Consider the following 19,832-nt stretch of genomic DNA (forward strand, 5'->3'; position numbering starts at 1 on the left):
TTCAGTGTCAGTCGGCTAGTTCCCATTAGCCAAAAAGGACCTTTCTGCCTCTCCATCTCGGAGGGCCGTATCTCTAATGGGAAATAGCTGCTTCAGTGTGAGTCGGCCAGTTCCGATTAGACGATGGGACCTTTCTGCCTCTCCAGGTTGGAGGGCCGTTTCTCTAATGGGAAATAGCTGCTTCAGTGTGAGTGGGCTAGTTCCCATTAGACGAAAGGAGCTTTCTGCCTTTCCAGGTCGGAGGGCCGTTTCTCCAATGGGAAATAGCTGCTTCAGTGTGAGTGGGCTAGTTCCCATTAGACGAGGGGACCTTTCTGCCTCTCCAGGTCAAAGGGCCGTTTCTCTAATGGGAAATAGCTGCTTCCGTGTGAGTGGGCTAGTTCCCATTAGAAAAGAGGAACTTTCTGCCTCTTTGGGATGGAGGGCCGTTTCTCTAATGGGACATAGTTGCTTCAGAGTGATTGAGCTAGTTTCCATTAGACGAGGGGACCTTTCTGCCTCTCCAGGTCGAAGGGCCGTTTCTCTAATGGGAAATAGCTGTTTCAGTGTGAGTGGACTAGTTACCATTAGACGAGGGGACCTTTCTGCCTCTCCACGTCGGAGGGCCATTTCTCTAATGCGAAATAGCTGCTTCAGTGTGAGTGGGCTAGTTCCCATTAGACGAAAGGACCTTTCTGCCTCTCCAGGTCGGAGGGCCGATTCTCTAATGGGAAATAGCTGCTTGAGTGTGAGTGGGCTAGTTCCCATTAGACGAGGCGACCTTTCGGCCTCTCCAAGTCGGAGGGCAGTTTCTCTAATGGGAAATAGCTGCTTCAGTCTGAGTGGGCTAGTTTCCATTAGACGAAGCTACCTTTCTTCCTCTCCAGGTCGAAGGGCTGTTTTGCTAATGGGAAATAGCTTCTTCAGTGTGAGTGGGCTAGTTCCCATTAGACGAAAGGACCTTTCTGCCTCTACAGGTCAGAGGGCTGTTTCTCTAATGGGAAATAGCTGCTTCAGTGTCAGTCGACTAGTTCCCATTAGACGAAAGGACCTTTCTGCCTCTCCATGCCGGAGGGCCGTACCTCTAATGGGAAATAGCTGCTTCAGTGTGAGTAGGCTAGTTCCGTTTAGACGATGGGACCTTTCTGCCTGTCCAGGTCGGAGGGCCGTTTCTCTACTGTGAAAAAGCTGCTTCAGTGTGAGTGGGCTAGTTACCATTAGACGAAAGGAGCTTTCTGCCTCTCCAGGTCGGAGGGCCGTTTCTCCAAAGGGAAATAGCTGCTTCAGTGTGAGTGGGCTAGTTCCCATTAGAGGAGGGGACCTTTCTGCCTCTCCAGGTCAAAGGGCAGTTTCTCTAATGGGAAATAGCTGCTTCAGTGTGAGTGGGCTAGTTCCCATTAGACGAGAGGACCTTTCTGCCTCTTCGTGTTGGAGGGCCGTTTCTCTAATGGGAAATAGCTGCTTCAGTGTGATTGGGCTTGTTCCCATTAAACAAAGGGACATTTCTGCCTCTCCAGGTGGAAGGGCCGTTTCCATAATGGGAAATGTCTGCTTCAGTGTGAGTGAGCTAGTTCCGATTAGACGAGGGGACCTTTCTGCCTCTCCAGGTCGGAGGGCCGTTTCTCTAATGTGAAATAGCTGCTTCAGTGTGAGTGGGCTAGTTCCCATTAGATCAGAGGACCTTTCTGCCTCTCCAGGTCGGAGGGCCATTTCTCTAATGGCAAATAGCTGCTTCAGTGCGAGTGGGCTAGTTCCCATTAGACGAGGGGACCTTTCTGCCTCTTCGGGTTGGAGGGCCGTTTCTCTAATGGGAAATAGCTGCTTCAGTGTGATTGGGCTACTTCCCATTAGACGAGGGGACGTTTCTGCCTCTCCAGGTCGAAGGGCCGTTTCTCTAATGGGAAATAGCTGCCTCAGTGTGAATGGGCTAGTTCCCATTAGACAAGGGTACCTTTCTGCCTCTCCAGGTGGAAGGGCCGTTTCTCTAATGGGAAATAGCTGCTTCCTTGTGAGTGGGCTAGTTCCCATTAGACGAGAGGAACTTTCTGCCTCTTCGGGTTGGGGGGCCGTTTCTCTAATGGGAAATAGCTGCTTCAGAGTGATTGGGCTAGTTTCCATTAGGCAAGGGGACCTTCCTGCCTCTCCAGGTCGAAGGGCCGTTTCTCTAATGGGAAATAGCTGCTTCAGTGTGAGTGGGCTAGTTCCCATTAGACAAGGGGACCTTTCTGCCTCTCCACGTCGGAGGGCCATTTCTCTAATGGGAAATAGCTGCTTCAGTGTGAGTGGGCTAGTTCCCATTATACGAAAGGACCTTTCTGCCTCTCCAGGTCGGAGAGCCGATTCTCTAATGGGAAATAGCTGCTTGAGTGTGAGTGGGCTAGTTCCCATTAGACGAGGCGACCTTTCGGCCTCTCCAAGTCGGAGGGCAGTTTCTCTAATGGGAAATAGCTGCTTCAGTCTGAGTGGGCTAGTTTCCATTAGACGAGGCGACCTTTCTGCCTCTCCAGGTCAAAGGGCTGTTTTGCTAATGGGAAATAGCTGCTTCAGTGTGAGTGGGCTAGTTCCCATTAGACGAAAGGACCTTTCTGCCTCTACAGGTCAGAGGGCTGTTTCTCTAATGGAAATAGCTGCTTCAGAGTCAGTCGGCTAGTTCCCATTAGACGAAAGGACCTTTCTGCCTCTCCATGCCGGAGGGCCGTATCTCTAATGGGAAATAGCTGCTTCAGTGTGAGTAGGCTAGTTCCGATTAGACGATGGGGCCTTTCTGCCGCTCCAGGTCGGAGGGCCGTTTCTCTAATGGGAAATAGCTGCTTCAGTCTGAGTGGGCTAGTTCCCATTAGACGAAAGGAGCTTTCTGCCTCTCCAGGTCGGAGGGCCGTTTCTCCAAAGGGAAATAACTGCTTCAGTGTGAGTGGGCTAGTTCCCATTAACGAGGCAACCTTTCTGCCTCTCCAGGTCAAAGGGCAGTTTCTCTAATGGGAAATAGCTGCTTCAGTGTGAGTGGGCTAGTTCCCATTAGACAAGAGGACTTTTCTGCCTCTTCGGGTTGGAGGGCTGTTTCTCTAATGGGAAATAGCTGCTTCAGTGTGATTTGGATTGTTCCCATTAGACAAGGGGACCTGTCTGCCTCACCAGGTCAAAGGGCCGTTTCTCTAATGGGAAATAGCTGCTTCAGTGTGAGTAGGCTAGTTCCCATTAGACGAGGGGACCTTTCTGCCTCTCCAGGTGGAAGGGCCGTTTGCATAATGGGAAATATCTGCTTCAGTGTGAGTGGGCTAGTTCCGATTAGACGAGGGGACCTTTCTGCCTCTCCACGTCGGAGGGCCGTTTCTCTAATGTGAAATAGCTGCGTCAGTGTGAGTGGGCTAGTTCCCATTAGATCAGAGGACCTTTCTGCCTCTCCAGGTCGGTGGGCCATTTCCCTAATGGGAAATAGCTGCTTCAGTGCGAGTGGGCTAGTTCCCATTAGACGAGGGGACCTTTCTGCCTCTTCGGGTTGGAGGGCCGTTTCTCTAATGGGAAATAGCTGCTTCAGTGTGATTGGGTTAGTTCCCATTAGACGAGGGGACCTTTCTGCCTCTCCAGGTCGAAGGGCCGTTTCTCTAATGGGAAATAGCTGCCACAGTGTGAATGGGCTAGTTCCCATTAGACGAGGGTACCTTTCTGCCTCTCCAGGTGGAAGGGCCGATTCTCTAATGGAAAATATATGCTTCAGTGTGATTGGGCTAGTTCCGATTAGACGAGGGTCCTTTCTGCCTCTCCAGGTCGGAGGGCCATTTCTCTAATGGGAAATAGCTGCTTCAGTGTGAGTAGGCTAGTTCCCATTAGACGAAAGGACCTTTCTGCCTCTCCAGGTCGGATGGCCGTTTCTCTAATGTGAAATAGCTGCTTCAGTGTGAGTGGGCTAGTTCCCATTAGATTAGAGGACCTTTCTGCCTCTCCAGGTCGGAGGGCCATTTCTCTAATGGGAAATAGCTGCTTCAGTGCCAGTGGGCTAGTTCCCATTAGATCAGAGGACCTTTCTGCCTCTCCAGGTCGGTGGGCCATTTCTCTAATGGGAAATAGCTGCTTCAGTGTGAGTGGGCTAGTTCCGATTAGACGAGGGACCTTTCTGCCTCTCCAGGTCGGAGGGCCATTTCTCTAATGGGAAATAGCTGCTTCAGTGTGAGTAAGCTAGTTCCCATTAGACGAAAGGACCTTTCTGCCTCTCCAGGTCGGAGGGCCGTTTCTCTAATGTGAAATATCTGCTTCAGTGTGAGTGGGCTAGTTCCGATTAGACGAGGGGACTTTTCTGCCTCTTCACGTCGGAGGGCCGTTTCTCTAATGTGAAATAGCTGCTTCAGTGTGAGTGGGCTAGTTCCCATTAGATCAGAGGACCTTTCTGCCTCTCCAGGTCGGTGGGCCATATCTCTAATGGGAAATAGCTGCTTCAGTGCGAGTGGGCTAGTTCCCATTAGACGAGGGGACCTTTCTGCCTCTTCGGGTTGGAGGGCCGTTTCTCTAATGGGAAATAGCTGCTTCAGTGTGATTGGGTTAGTTCCCATTAGACGAGGGGACCTTTCTGCCTCTCCAGGTCGAAGGGCCGTTTCTCTAATGGGAAATAGCTGCCTCAGTGTGAATGGGCTAGTTCCCATTAGACGAGGGCACCTTTCTGCCTCTCCAGGTGGAAGGGCCGATTCTCTAATGGAAAATATATGCTTCAGTGTGAGTGGGCTAGTTCCGATTAGACGAGGGACCTTTCTGCCTCTCCAGGTCGGAGGGCCATTTCTCTAATGGGAAATAGCTGCTTCAGTGTGAGTAGGCTAGTTCCCATTAGACGAAAGGACCTTTCTGCCTCTCCAGGTCGGAGTGCCGTTTCTCTAATGTGAAATAGCTGCTTCAGTGTGAGTGGGCTAGTTCCCATTAGATTAGAGGACCTTTCTGCCTCTCCAGGTCGGAGGGCCATTTCTCTAATGGGAAATAGCTGCTTCAGTGCCAGTGGGCTAGTTCGCATTAGACGAGGGGACCTTTCTGCCTCTCCAGGTCAGATGGCCGTTTCTCTAATGGGAAACAGCTGTTTCAGTGTGAGTGGGCTAATTCCCATTAGACAAGAGTACCTTTCTGCCTCTTCAGGTCGGAGGGCCGTTTCTCTAATGGGAAATAGCTGCTTCAGGGTGAGTGGTCTAGTTCCCATTAAACTAAAGGACCGTTCTGCCTCTCCAGGTCGGAGTGCCGTTTCTCTAATGTGAAATAGCTGCTTCAGTGTGAGTGGGCTAGTTTCCATTAGATTAGAGGACCTTTCTGCCTCTCCAGGTCGGAGGGCCATTTCTCTAATGGGAAATAGCTGCTTCAGTGCCAGTGGGCTAGTTCGCATTAGACGAGGGGACCTTTCTGCCTCTCCAGGTCAGATGGCCGTTTCTCTAATGGGAAACAGCTGTTTCAGTGTGAGTGGGCTAATTCCCATTAGACAAGAGTACCTTTCTGCCTCTTCAGGTCGGAGGGCCGTTTCTCTAATGGGAAATAGCTGCTTCAGGGTGAGTGGTCTAGTTCCCATTAAACTAAAGGACCGTTCTGCCTCTCCAGGTCAGAGGGCCGATTCTCTAATAGGAAGTAGCTGCTTCAGTGTGAGTAAGCTAGTTCTGATTAGACGATGGGACCTTTCTGCCTCTCCAGGTCGGAGGGCCGTTTCTCTAATGGGAAATTGCTGCTTCAGTGTGACTGGGCTAGTTCCCATAAGACGAGAGGACCTTTCTGCCTCTCCAGGTCGATGGACCGTTCCTCTAATGGGAAATAGCTGCTTCAGTGTGAGTGGGCTAGTTCCCATTAGACAAAAGGACCTTTCTCCTTCTCCAGGTCGGACGGCCGTTTCTCTAATGGGAAACAGCTGTTTTAGTGTGAGTGGGCTAATTCCCATTAGACGATGGGACCTTTCTGCCTCTCCAGGTCGGAGGGCCGTTTCTCTAATGGGAAATTGCTGCTTCAGTGTGACTGGGCTAGTTCCCATAAGACGAGAGGACCTTTCTGCCTCTCCAGGTCGATGGACCGTTCCTCTAATGGGAAATAGCTGCTTCAGTGTGAGTGGGCTAGTTCCCATTAGACGAAAGGAGCTTTCTGCCTCTCCAGGTCGGAAGGCCGTTTCTCCAATGGGAAATAGCTGCTTCAGTGTGAGTGGGCTAGTTCCCATTAGACAAGGGGACCTTTCTGCCTCTCCAGGTCAAAGGGCCGTTTCTCTAATGGGAAATTGCTGCTTCAGTGTGACTGGGCTAGTTCCCATAAGACGAGAGGACCTTTCTGCCTCTCCAGGTCGATGGACCGTTCCTCTAATGGGAAATAGCTGCTTCAGTGTGAGTGGGCTAGTTCCCATTAGACAAAAGGACCTTTCTCCTTCTCCAGGTCGGACGGCCGTTTCTCTAATGGGAAACAGCTGTTTTAGTGTGAGTGGGCTAATTCCCATTAGACAAGAGTACCTTTCTGCCTATTCAGGTCGGAGGGCCGTTCTCTAATGGGAAATAGCTGCTTCAGTGTGAGTGGGCTAGTTCCCATTAGACTAAAGGACCTTTCTGCCTCTCCAGGTCGGAGGGCCGATTCTCTAATGGGAAATAGCTGCTTCAGTGTGAGTGGGCTAGTTCCCAATAGACGAGGCAAACTTTCGGCTTCTCCAAGTCAGAGGGCAGTTTCTCTAATGGGAAATAGCTGCTTCAGTCTGAGTGGGCTAGTTTCCATTAGACAAGGCGACCTTTCTGCCTCTCCAGGTCGAAGGGCTGTTTTGCTAATGGGAAATAGCTGCTTCAGTGTGAGTGGGCTAGTTCCCATTTGACGAAAGGACCTTTCTGCCTCTACAGGTCAGAGGGCTGTTTCTATAATGGGAAATAGCTGCTTCAGTGTGAGTGGGCTAGTTCCCATTAGACGAAAGGACCTTTCTGCCTCTCCATGTCGGAGGGCCGTATCTCTAACGGGAAATAGCTGCTTCAGTGTGAGTAGGCTAGTTCCGATTAGACAATGGGACCTTTCTGCCTCTCCAGGTCGGAGGGCCGTTTCTCTAATGGGAAATAGCTGCTTCAGTGTGAGTGGGCTAGTTCCCATTAGACGAGGGGACCTTTCTGCCTCTCCAGGTAGAAGGGCCGTTTCTCTAATGGGAAATAGCTGCTTCAGTGTGAGTGGGCTAGTTCCCATTAGACGAGGGGACCTTTCTGCTTCTCCATGTCGAAGGGCTGTTTTGCTAATGGGAAATAGCTGCTTCAGTGTGAGTGGGCTAGTTTCCATTAGACGAAAGGACCTTTCTGCCTCTACAGGTCAGAGGGCTGTTTCTCTAATGGGAAATAGCTGCTTCAGTGTCAGTCGACTAGTTCCCATTAGACGAAAGGACCTTTCTGCCTCTCCATGCCGGAGGGCCGTATCTCTAATGGGAAATAGCTGCTTCAGTGTGAGTAGGCTAGTTCCGATTAGACGATGGGACCTTTCTGCCTCTCCAGGTCGGAGGGCCGTTTCTCTACTGGGAAATAGCTGCTTCAGTGTGAGTGGGCTAGTTCCCATTAGACGAAAGGAGCTTTCTGCCTCTCCAGGTCGGAGGGCCGTTTCTCCAAAGGGAAATAGATGCTTCAGTGTGAGTGGGCTAGTTCCCATTAGACGAGGGGACCTTTTGCCTCTCCAGGTCAAAGGGCAGTTTTTCTAATGGGAAATAGCTGCTTCAGTGTGAGTGGGCTAGTTCTCATTAGACGAGAGGACCTTTATGCCTCTTCGGGTTGGAGGGCCATTTCTCTAATGGGAAATAGCTGCTTCAGTGTGATTGGGCTTGTTCCCATTAGACAAAGGGACCTGTCTGCCTCTCCACGTCGGAGGGCCGATTCTCTAATGGGAAATAGCTGCTTCAGTGTGAGTGGGCTAGTTCCCATTAGACGAGGTGACCTTTCGGCTTCTCCAAGTCAGAGGGCAGTTTCTCTAAAGGGAAATAGCTGCTTCAGTCTGAGTGGGCTAGTTTCCATTAGACGAGGCGACCTTTCTGCCTCTCCAGGTCGAAGGGCTGTTTTGCTAATGGGAAATAGCTGCTTCAGTGTGAGTGGGCTAGTTCCCATTTCACAAAAGGACCTTTCTGCCTCTACAGGTCAGAGGGCTGTTTCTATAATGGGAAATAGCTGCTTCAGTGTCAGCGGCTAGTTCCCATTAGACGAAAGGACCTTTCTGCCTCTCCATGTCAGAGGGCCGTATCTCTAACAGGAAATAGCTGCTTCAGTGTGAGTAGGCTAGTTCCGATTAGACGATGGGACCTTTCTGCCTCTCCAGGTCGGAGGGCCGTTTCTCTAATGGGAAATAGCTGCTTCAGTGTGAGTGGGCTAGATCCCATTAGACGAGGGGACCTTTCTGCCTCTCCAGGTCGAAGGGCCGTTTCTCTAATGGGAAATAGCTGCTTCAGTGTGAGTGGGCTAGTTCCCATTAGACAAGGGGACCTTTCTGCTTCTCCAGGTCGAAGGGCTGTTTTGCTAATGGGAAATAGCTGCTTCAGTGTGAGTGGGCTAGTTCCCATTAGACGAAAGGACCTTTCTGCCTCTACAGGTCAGAGGGCTGTTTCTCTAATGGGAAATAGCTGCTTCAGTGTCAGTCGACTAGTTCCCATTAGACGAAAGGACCTTTCTGCCTCTCCATGCCGGAGGGCCGTATCTCTAATGGGAAATAGCTGCTTCAGTGTGAGTAGGCTAGTTCCGATTAGACGATGGGAGCTTTCTGCCTCTCCAGGTCGGAGGGCCGTTTCTCCAAAGGGAAATAGATGCTTCAGTGTGAGTGGGCTAGTTCCCATCAGACGAGGGGACCTTTTGCCTCTCCAGGTCAAAGGGCAGTTTTTCTAATGGGAAATAGCTGCTTCAGTGTGAGTGGGCTAATTCTCATTAGGCGAGAGGACCTTTCTGCCTCTTCGGGTTGGAGGGCCGTTTCTCTAATGGGAAATAGCTGCTTCAGTGTGAGTAGGCTAGTTCCGATTAGACGATGAGGCCTTTCTGCCGCTCCAGGTCGGAGGGCCGTTTCTCTAATGGGAAATAGCTGCTTCAGTGTGAGTGGGCTAGTTCCCATTAGACGAAAGGAGCTTTCTGCCTCTCCAAGTCGGAGGGCCGTTTCTCCAAAGGGAAATAACTGCTTCAGTGTGAGTGGGCTAGTTCCCATTAACGAGGCGACCTTTCTGCCTCTCCAGGTCAAAGGGCAGTTTCTCTAATGGGAAATAGCTTCTTCAGTGTGAGTGGGCTAGTTCCCATTAGACGAGAGGACCTTTCTGCCTCTTCGGGTTGGAGGGCCGTTTCTCTAATGGGAAATAGCTGCTTCAGTGTGATTGGGCTAGTTCCCATTAGACGAGGGACCTTTCTGCCTCTCCAGGTCGGAGGGCCATTTCTCTAATGGGAAATAGCTGCTTCAGTGTGAGTAGGCTAGTTCCCATTAGACGAAAGGACCTTTCTGCCTCTCCAGGTCGGAGGGCCGTTTCTCTAATGTGAAATAGCTGCTTCAGTGTGAGTGGGCTAGTTCCCATTAGATTAGAGGACCTTTCTGCCTCTCCAGGTCGGAGGGCCATTTCTCTAATGGGAAATAGCTGCTTCAGTGCCAGTGGGCTAGTTCGCATTAGACGAGGGGACCTTTCTGCCTCTCCAGGTCAGATGGCCGTTTCTCTAATGGGAAACAGCTCTTTCAGTGTGAGTGGGCTAATTCCCATTAGACAAGAGTACCTTTCTGCCTCTTCAGGTCGGAGGGCCGTTTCTCTAATGGGAAATAGCTGCTTCAGGGTGAGTGGTCTAGTTCCCATTAGACTAAAGGACCGTTCTGCCTCTCCAGGTCAGAGGGCCGAATCTCTAATAGGAAGTAGCTGCTTCAGTGTGAGTAAGCTAGTTCTGATTAGACGATGGGACCTTTCTGCCTCTCCAGGTCGGAGGGCCGTTTCTCTAATGGGAAATAGCTGCTTCAGTGTGAGTGGGCTAGTTCCCATTAGAGAAGGGGACCTTTCTGCCTCTCCAGGTCAAAGGGCCGTTTCTCTAATGGGAAATTGCTGCTTCAGTGTGACTGGGCTAGTTCCCATAAGACGAGAGGACCTTTCTGCCTCTCCAGGTCGATGGACCGTTCCTCTAATGGGAAATAGCTGCTTCAGTGTGAGTGGGCTAGTTCCCATTAGACAAAAGGACCTTTCTCCTTCTCCAGGTCGGACGGCCGTTTCTCTAATGGTAAACAGCTGTTTTAGTGTGAGTGGGCTAATTCCCATTAGACAAGAGTACCTTTCTGCCTATTCAGGTCGGAGGGCCGTACTCTAATGGGAAATAGCTGCTTCAGTGTGAGTGGGCTAGTTCCCATTAGACTAAAGGACCTTTCTGCCTCTCCAGGTCGGAGGGCCGATTCTCTAATGGGAAATAGCTGCTTCAGTGTGAGTGGGCTAGTTCGCATTAGACGAGGGGACCTTTCTGCCTCTCCAGGTCAGATGGCCGTTTCTCTAATGGGAAACAGCTGTTTCAGTGTGAGTGGGCTAATTCCCATTAGACAAGAGTACCTTTCTGCCTCTTCAGGTCGGAGGGCCGTTTCTCTAATGGGAAATAGCTGCTTCAGGGTGAGTGGTCTAGTTCCCATTAAACTAAAGGACCGTTCTGCCTCTCCAGGTCAGAGGGCCGATTCTCTAATAGGAAGTAGCTGCTTCAGTGTGAGTAAGCTAGTTCTGATTAGACGATGGGACCTTTCTGCCTCTCCAGGTCGGAGGGCCGTTTCTCTAATGGGAAATAGCTGCTTCAGTGTGAGTGGGCTAGTTCCCATTAGACGAAAGGAGCTTTCTGCCTCTCCAGGTCGGAAGGCCGTTTCTCCAATGGGAAATAGCTGCTTCAGTGTGAGTGGGCTAGTTCCCATTAGACAAGGGGACCTTTCTGCCTCTCCAGGTCAAAGGGCCGTTTCTCTAATGGGAAATTGCTGCTTCAGTGTGACTGGGCTAGTTCCCATAACACGAGAGGACCTTTCTGCCTCTCCAGGTCGATGGACCGTTCCTCTAATGGGAAATAGCTGCTTCAGTGTGAGTGGGCTAGTTCCCATTAGACAAAAGGACCTTTCTCCTTCTCCAGGTCGGACGGCCGTTTCTCTAATGTGAAATAGCTGCTTCAGTGTGAGTGGGCTAGTTCCCATTAGATCAGAGGACCTTTCTGCCTCTCCAGGTCGGTGGGCCATATCTCTAATGGGAAATAGCTGCTTCAGTGCGAGTGGGCTAGTTCCCATTAGACGAGGGGACCTTTCTGCCTCTTCGGGTTGGAGGGCCGTTTCTCTAATGGGAAATAGCTGCTTCAGTGTGATTGGGTTAGTTCCCATTAGACGAGAGGACCTTTCTGCCTCTCCAGGTCGAAGGGCCGTTTCTCTAATGGGAAATAGCTGCCTCAGTGTGAATGGGCTAGTTCCCATTAGACGAGGGCACCTTTCTGCCTCTCCAGGTGGAAGGGCCGATTCTCTAATGGAAAATATATGCTTCAGTGTGAGTGGGCTAGTTCCGATTAGACGAGGGACCTTTCTGCCTCTCCAGGTCGGAGGGCCATTTCTCTAATGGGAAATAGCTGCTTCAGTGTGAGTAGGCTAGTTCCCATTAGACGAAAGGACCTTTCTGCCTCTCCAGGTCGGAGTGCCGTTTCTCTAATGTGAAATAGCTGCTTCAGTGTGAGTGGGCTAGTTTCCATTAGATTAGAGGACCTTTCTGCCTCTCCAGGTCGGAGGGCCATTTCTCTAATGGGAAATAGCTGCTTCAGTGCCAGTGGGCTAGTTCGCATTAGACGAGGGGACCTTTCTGCCTCTCCAGGTCAGATGGCCGTTTCTCTAATGGGAAACAGCTGTTTCAGTGTGAGTGGGCTAATTCCCATTAGACAAGAGTACCTTTCTGCCTCTTCAGGTCGGAGGGCCGTTTCTCTAATGGGAAATAGCTGCTTCAGGGTGAGTGGTCTAGTTCCCATTAAACTAAAGGACCGTTCTGCCTCTCCAGGTCAGAGGGCCGATTCTCTAATAGGAAGTAGCTGCTTCAGTGTGAGTAAGCTAGTTCTGATTAGACGATGGGACCTTTCTGCCTCTCCAGGTCGGAGGGCCGTTTCTCTAATGGGAAATAGCTGCTTCAGTGTGAGTGGGCTAGTTCCCATTAGACAAAAGGACCTTTCTCCTTCTCCAGGTCGGACGGCCGTTTCTCTAATGGGAAACAGCTGTTTTAGTGTGAGTGGGCTAATTCCCATTAGACGATGGGACCTTTCTGCCTCTCCAGGTCGGAGGGCCGTTTCTCTAATGGGAAATTGCTGCTTCAGTGTGACTGGGCTAGTTCCCATAAGACGAGAGGACCTTTCTGCCTCTCCAGGTCGATGGACCGTTCCTCTAATGGGAAATAGCTGCTTCAGTGTGAGTGGGCTAGTTCCCATTAGACAAAAGGACCTTTCTCCTTCTCCAGGTCGGACGGCCGTTTCTCTAATGGGAAACAGCTGTTTTAGTGTGAGTGGGCTAATTCCCATTAGACGATGGGACCTTTCTGCCTCTCCAGGTCGGAGGGCCGTTTCTCTAATGGGAAATTGCTGCTTCAGTGTGACTGGGCTAGTTCCCATAAGACGAGAGGACCTTTCTGCCTCTCCAGGTCGATGGACCGTTCCTCTAATGGGAAATAGCTGCTTCAGTGTGAGTGGGCTAGTTCCCATTAGACGAAAGGAGCTTTCTGCCTCTCCAGGTCGGAAGGCCGTTTCTCCAATGGGAAATAGCTGCTTCAGTGTGAGTGGGCTAGTTCCCATTAGACAAGGGGACCTTTCTGCCTCTCCAGGTCAAAGGGCCGTTTCTCTAATGGGAAATTGCTGCTTCAGTGTGACTGGGCTAGTTCCCATAAGACGAGAGGACCTTTCTGCCTCTCCAGGTCGATGGACCGTTCCTCTAATGGGAAATAGCTGCTTCAGTGTGAGTGGGCTAGTTCCCATTAGACAAAAGGACCTTTCTCCTTCTCCAGGTCGGACGGCCGTTTCTCTAATGGGAAACAGCTGTTTTAGTGTGAGTGGGCTAATTCCCATTAGACAAGAGTACCTTTCTGCCTATTCAGGTCGGAGGGCCGTTCTCTAATGGGAAATAGCTGCTTCAGTGTGAGTGGGCTAGTTCCCATTAGACTAAAGGACCTTTCTGCCTCTCCAGGTCGGAGGGCCGATTCTCTAATGGGAAATAGCTGCTTCAGTGTGAGTGGGCTAGTTCCCAATAGACGAGGCAAACTTTCGGCTTCTCCAAGTCAGAGGGCAGTTTCTCTAATGGGAAATAGCTGCTTCAGTCTGAGTGGGCTAGTTTCCATTAGACAAGGCGACCTTTCTGCCTCTCCAGGTCGAAGAGCTGATTTTGCTAATGGGAAATAGCTGCTTCAGTGTGAGTGGGCTAGTTCCCATTTGACGAAAGGACCTTTCTGCCTCTACAGGTCAGAGGGCTGTTTCTATAATGGGAAATAGCTGCTTCAGTGTGAGTGGGCTAGTTCCCATTAGACGAAAGGACCTTTCTGCCTCTCCATGTCGGAGGGCCGTATCTCTAACGGGAAATAGCTGCTTCAGTGTGAGTAGGCTAGTTCCGATTAGACAATGGGACCTTTCTGCCTCTCCAGGTCGGAGGGCCGTTTCTCTAATGGGAAATAGCTGCTTCAGTGTGAGTGGGCTAGTTCCCATTAGACGAGGGGACCTTTCTGCCTCTCCAGGTAGAAGGGCCGTTTCTCTAATGGGAAATAGCTGCTTCAGTGTGAGTGGGCTAGTTCCCATTAGACGAGGGGACCTTTCTGCTTCTCCATGTCGAAGGGCTGTTTTGCTAATGGGAAATAGCTGCTTCAGTGTGAGTGGGCTAGTTTCCATTAGACGAAAGGACCTTTCTGCCTCTACAGGTCAGAGGGCTGTTTCTCTAATGGGAAATAGCTGCTTCAGTGTCAGTCGACTAGTTCCCATTAGACGAAAGGACCTTTCTGCCTCTCCATGCCGGAGGGCCGTATCTCTAATGGGAAATAGCTGCTTCAGTGTGAGTAGGCTAGTTCCGATTAGACGATGGGACCTTTCTGCCTCTCCAGGTCGGAGGGCCGTTTCTCTACTGGGAAATAGCTGCTTCAGTGTGAGTGGGCTAGTTCCCATTAGACGAAAGGAGCTTTCTGCCTCTCCAGGTCGGAGGGCCGTTTCTCCAAAGGGAAATAGATGCTTCAGTGTGAGTGGGCTAGTTCCCATTAGACGAGGGGACCTTTTGCCTCTCCAGGTCAAAGGGCAGTTTTTCTAATGGGAAATAGCTGCTTCAGTGTGAGTGGGCTAGTTCTCATTAGACGAGAGGACCTTTATGCCTCTTCGGGTTGGAGGGCCATTTCTCTAATGGGAAATAGCTGCTTCAGTGTGATTGGGCTTGTTCCCATTAGACAAAGGGACCTGTCTGCCTCTCCACGTCGGAGGGCCGATTCTCTAATGGGAAATAGCTGCTTCAGTGTGAGTGGGCTAGTTCCCATTAGACGAGGTGACCTTTCGGCTTCTCCAAGTCAGAGGGCAGTTTCTCTAAAGGGAAATAGCTGCTTCAGTCTGAGTGGGCTAGTTTCCATTAGACGAGGCGACCTTTCTGCCTCTCCAGGTCGAAGGGCTGTTTTGCTAATGGGAAATAGCTGCTTCAGTGTGAGTGGGCTAGTTCCCATTTCACAAAAGGACCTTTCTGCCTCTACAGGTCAGAGGGCTGTTTCTATAATGGGAAATAGCTGCTTCAGTGTCAGCGGCTAGTTCCCATTAGACGAAAGGACCTTTCTGCCTCTCCATGTCAGAGGGCCGTATCTCTAACAGGAAATAGCTGCTTCAGTGTGAGTAGGCTAGTTCCGATTAGACGATGGGACCTTTCTGCCTCTCCAGGTCGGAGGGCCGTTTCTCTAATGGGAAATAGCTGCTTCAGTGTGAGTGGGCTAGATCCCATTAGACGAGGGGACCTTTCTGCCTCTCCAGGTCGAAGGGCCGTTTCTCTAATGGGAAATAGCTGCTTCAGTGTGAGTGGGCTAGTTCCCATTAGACAAGGGGACCTTTCTGCTTCTCCAGGTCGAAGGGCTGTTTTGCTAATGGGAAATAGCTGCTTCAGTGTGAGTGGGCTAGTTCCCATTAGACGAAAGGACCTTTCTGCCTCTACAGGTCAGAGGGCTGTTTCTCTAATGGGAAATAGCTGCTTCAGTGTCAGTCGACTAGTTCCCATTAGACGAAAGGACCTTTCTGCCTCTCCATGCCGGAGGGCCGTATCTCTAATGGGAAATAGCTGCTTCAGTGTGAGTAGGCTAGTTCGGATTAGACGATGGGAGCTTTCTGCCTCTCCAGGTCGGAGGGCCGTTTCTCCAAAGGGAAATAGATGCTTCAGTGTGAGTGGGCTAGTTCCCATCAGACGAGGGGACCTTTTGCCTCTCCAGGTCAAAGGGCAGTTTTTCTAATGGGAAATAGCTGCTTCAGTGTGAGTGGGCTAATTCTCATTAGGCGAGAGGACCTTTCTGCCTCTTCGGGTTGGAGGGCCGTTTCTCTAATGGGAAATAGCTGCTTCAGTGTGAGTAGGCTAGTTTCGATTAGACGATGAGGCCTTTCTGCCGCTCCAGGTCGGAGGGCCGTTTCTCTAATGGGAAATAGCTGCTTCAGTGTGAGTGGGCTAGTTCCCATTAGACGAAAGGAGCTTTCTGCCTCTCCAAGTCGGAGGGCCGTTTCTCCAAAGGGAAATAACTGCTTCAGTGTGAGTGGGCTAGTTCCCATTAACGAGGCGACCTTTCTGCCTCTCCAGGTCAAAGGGCAGTTTCTCTAATGGGAAATAGCTTCTTCAGTGTGAGTGGGCTAGTTCCCATTAGACGAGAGGACCATTCTGCCTCTTCGGGTTGGAGGGCCGTTTCTCTAATGGGAAATAGCTGCTTCAGTGTGATTGGGCTAGTTCCCATTAGACGAGGGACCTTTCTGCCTCTCCAGGTCGGAGGGCCATTTCTCTAATGGGAAATAGCTGCTTCAGTGTGAGTAGGCTAGTTCCCATTAGACGAAAGGACCTTTCTGCCTCTCCAGGTCGGAGGGCCGTTTCTCTAATGTGAAATAGCTGCTTCAGTGTGAGTGGGCTAGTTCCCATTAGATTAGAGGACCTTTCTGCCTCTCCAGGTCGGAGGGCCATTTCTCTAATGGGAAATAGCTGCTTCAGTGCCAGTGGGCTAGTTCGCATTAGACGAGGGGACCTTTCTGCCTCTCCAGGTCAGATGGCCGTTTCTCTAATGGGAAACAGCTCTTTCAGTGTGAGTGGGCTAATTCCCATTAGACAAGAGTACCTTTCTGCCTCTTCAGGTCGGAGGGCCGTTTCTCTAATGGGAAATAGCTGCTTCAGGGTGAGTGGTCTAGTTCCCATTAGACTAAAGGACCGTTCTGCCTCTCCAGGTCAGAGGGCCGATTCTCTAATAGGAAGTAGCTGCTTCAGTGTGAGTAAGCTAGTTCTGATTAGACGATGGGACCTTTCTGCCTCTCCAGGTCGGAGGGCCGTTTCTCTAATGGGAAATAGCTGCTTCAGTGTGAGTGGGCTAGTTCCCATTAGAGAAGGGGACCTTTCTGCCTCTCCAGGTCAAAGGGCCGTTTCTCTAATGGGAAATTGCTGCTTCAGTGTGACTGGGCTAGTTCCCATAAGACGAGAGGACATTTCTGCCTCTCCAGGTCGATGGACCGTTCCTCTAATGGGAAATAGCTGCTTCAGTGTGAGTGGGCTAGTTCCCATTAGACAAAAGGACCTTTCTCCTTCTCCAGGTCGGACGGCCGTTTCTCTAATGGTAAACAGCTGTTTTAGTGTGAGTGGGCTAATTCCCATTAGACAAGAGTACCTTTCTGCCTATTCAGGTCGGAGGGCCGTACTCTAATGGGAAATAGCTGCTTCAGTGTGAGTGGGCTAGTTCCCATTAGACTAAAGGACCTTTCTGCCTCTCCAGGTCGGAGGGCCGATTCTCTAATGGGAAATAGCTGCTTCAGTGTGAGTGGGCTAGTTCCCATTAGACGAGGCAAACTTTCGGCTTCTCCAAATCAGAGGGCCGTTTCTCTACTGGGAAATAGCTGCTTCAGTGTGAGTGGGCTAGTTCCCATTAGACGAAAGGAGCTTTCTGCCTCTCCAGGTCGGAGGGCCGTTTCTCCAAAGGGAAATAGATGCTTCAGTGTGAGTGGGCTAGTTCCCATTAGACGAGGGGACCTTTTGCCTCTCCAGGTCAAAGGGCAGTTTTTCTAATGGGAAATAGCTGCTTCAGTGTGAGTGGGCTAGTTCTCATTAGACGAGAGGACCTTTATGCCTCTTCGGGTTGGAGGGCCATTTCTCTAATGGGAAATAGCTGCTTCAGTGTGATTGGGCTTGTTCCCATTAGACAAAGGGACCTGTCTGCCTCTCCACGTCGGAGGGCCGATTCTCTAATGGGAAATAGCTGCTTCAGTGTGAGTGGGCTAGTTCCCATTAGACGAGGTGACCTTTCGGCTTCTCCAAGTCAGAGGGCAGTTTCTCTAAAGGGAAATAGCTGCTTCAGTCTGAGTGGGCTAGTTTCCATTAGACGAGGCGACCTTTCTGCCTCTCCAGGTCGAAGGGCTGTTTTGCTAATGGGAAATAGCTGCTTCAGTGTGAGTGGGCTAGTTCCCATTTCACGAAAGGACCTTTCTGCCTCTAGAGGTCAGAGGGCTGTTTCTATAATGGGAAATAGCTGCTTCAGTGTCAGCGGCTAGTTCCCATTAGACGAAAGGACCTTTCTGCCTCTCCATGTCAGAGGGCCGTATCTCTAACAGGAAATAGCTGCTTCAGTGTGAGTAGGCTAGTTCCGATTAGACGATGGGACCTTTCTGCCTCTCCAGGTCGGAGGGCCGTTTCTCTAATGGGAAATAGCTGCTTCAGTGTGAGTGGGCTAGATCCCATTAGACGAGGGGACCTTTCTGCCTCTCCAGGTCGAAGGGCCGTTTCTCTAATGGGAAATAGCTGCTTCAGTGTGAGTGGGCTAGTTCCCATTAGACAAGGGGACCTTTCTGCTTCTCCAGGTCGAAGGGCTGTTTTGCTAATGGGAAATAGCTGCTTCAGTGTGAGTGGGCTAGTTCCCATTAGACGAAAGGACCTTTCTGCCTCTACAGGTCAGAGGGCTGTTTCTCTAATGGGAAATAGCTGCTTCAGTGTCAGTCGACTAGTTCCCATTAGACGAAAGGACCTTTCTGCCTCTCCATGCCGGAGGGCCGTATCTCTAATGGGAAATAGCTGCTTCAGTGTGAGTAGGCTAGTTCCGATTAGACGATGGGAGCTTTCTGCCTCTCCAGGTCGGAGGGCCGTTTCTCCAAAGGGAAATAGATGCTTCAGTGTGAGTGGGCTAGTTCCCATCAGACGAGGGGACCTTTTGCCTCTCCAGGTCAAAGGGCAGTTTTTCTAATGGGAAATAGCTGCTTCAGTGTGAGTGGGCTAATTCTCATTAGGCGAGAGGACCTTTCTGCCTCTTCGGGTTGGAGGGCCGTTTCTCTAATGGGAAATAGCTGCTTCAGTGTGAGTAGGCTAGTTCCGATTAGACGATGAGGCCTTTCTGCCGCTCCAGGTCGGAGGGCCGTTTCTCTAATGGGAAATAGCTGCTTCAGTGTGAGTGGGCTAGTTCCCATTAGACGAAAGGAGCTTTCTGCCTCTCCAAGTCGGAGGGCCGTTTCTCCAAAGGGAAATAACTGCTTCAGTGTGAGTGGGCTAGTTCCCATTAACGAGGCGACCTTTCTGCCTCTCCAGGTCAAAGGGCAGTTTCTCTAATGGGAAATAGCTGCTTCAGTGTGAGTGGGCTAGTTCCCATTAGACGAGAGGACCTTTCTGCCTCTTCGGGTTGGAGGGCCGTTTCTCTAATGGGAAATAGCTGCTTCAGTGTGATTGGGCTAGTTCCCATTAGACGAGGGACCTTTCTGCCTCTCCAGGTCGGAGGGCCATTTCTCTAATGGGAAATAGCTGCTTCAGTGTGAGTAGGCTAGTTCCCATTAGACGAAAGGACCTTTCTGCCTCTCCAGGTCGGAGGGCCGTTTCTCTAATGTGAAATAGCTGCTTCAGTGTGAGTGGGCTAGTTCCCATTAGATTAGAGGACCTTTCTGCCTCTCCAGGTCGGAGGGCCATTTCTCTAATGGGAAATAGCTGCTTCAGTGCCAGTGGGCTAGTTCGCATTAGACGAGGGGACCTTTCTGCCTCTCCAGGTCAGATGGCCGTTTCTCTAATGGGAAACAGCTCTTTCAGTGTGAGTGGGCTAATTCCCATTAGACAAGAGTACCTTTCTGCCTCTTCAGGTCGGTGGGCCGTTTCTCTAATGGGAAATAGCTGCTTCAGGGTGAGTGGTCTAGTTCCCATTAGACTAAAGGACCGTTCTGCCTCTCCAGGTCAGAGGGCCGATTCTCTAATAGGAAGTAGCTGCTTCAGTGTGAGTAAGCTAGTTCTGATTAGACGATGGGACCTTTCTGCCTCTCCAGGTCGGAGGGCCGTTTCTCTAATGGGAAATAGCTGCTTCAGTGTGAGTGGGCTAGTTCCCATTAGAGAAGGGGACCTTTCTGCCTCTCCAGGTCAAAGGGCCGTTTCTCTAATGGGAAATTGCTGCTTCAGTGTGACTGGGCTAGTTCCCATAAGACGAGAGGACCTTTCTGCCTCTCCAGGTCGATGGACCGTTCCTCTAATGGGAAATAGCTGCTTCAGTGTGAGTGGGCTAGTTCCCATTAGACAAAAGGACCTTTCTCCTTCTCCAGGTCGGACGGCCGTTTCTCTAATGGTAAACAGCTGTTTTAGTGTGAGTGGGCTAATTCCCATTAGACAAGAGTACCTTTCTGCCTATTCAGGTCGGAGGGCCGTACTCTAATGGGAAATAGCTGCTTCAGTGTGAGTGGGCTAGTTCCCATTAGACTAAAGGACCTTTCTGCCTCTCCAGG

This window comes from Ambystoma mexicanum, chromosome 9 (genome assembly GCF_040938575.1).
Source record: "Ambystoma mexicanum isolate Mex_15411 chromosome 9, UKY_AmexF1_1, whole genome shotgun sequence".
NCBI lineage: Eukaryota > Metazoa > Chordata > Amphibia > Caudata > Ambystomatidae > Ambystoma > Ambystoma mexicanum.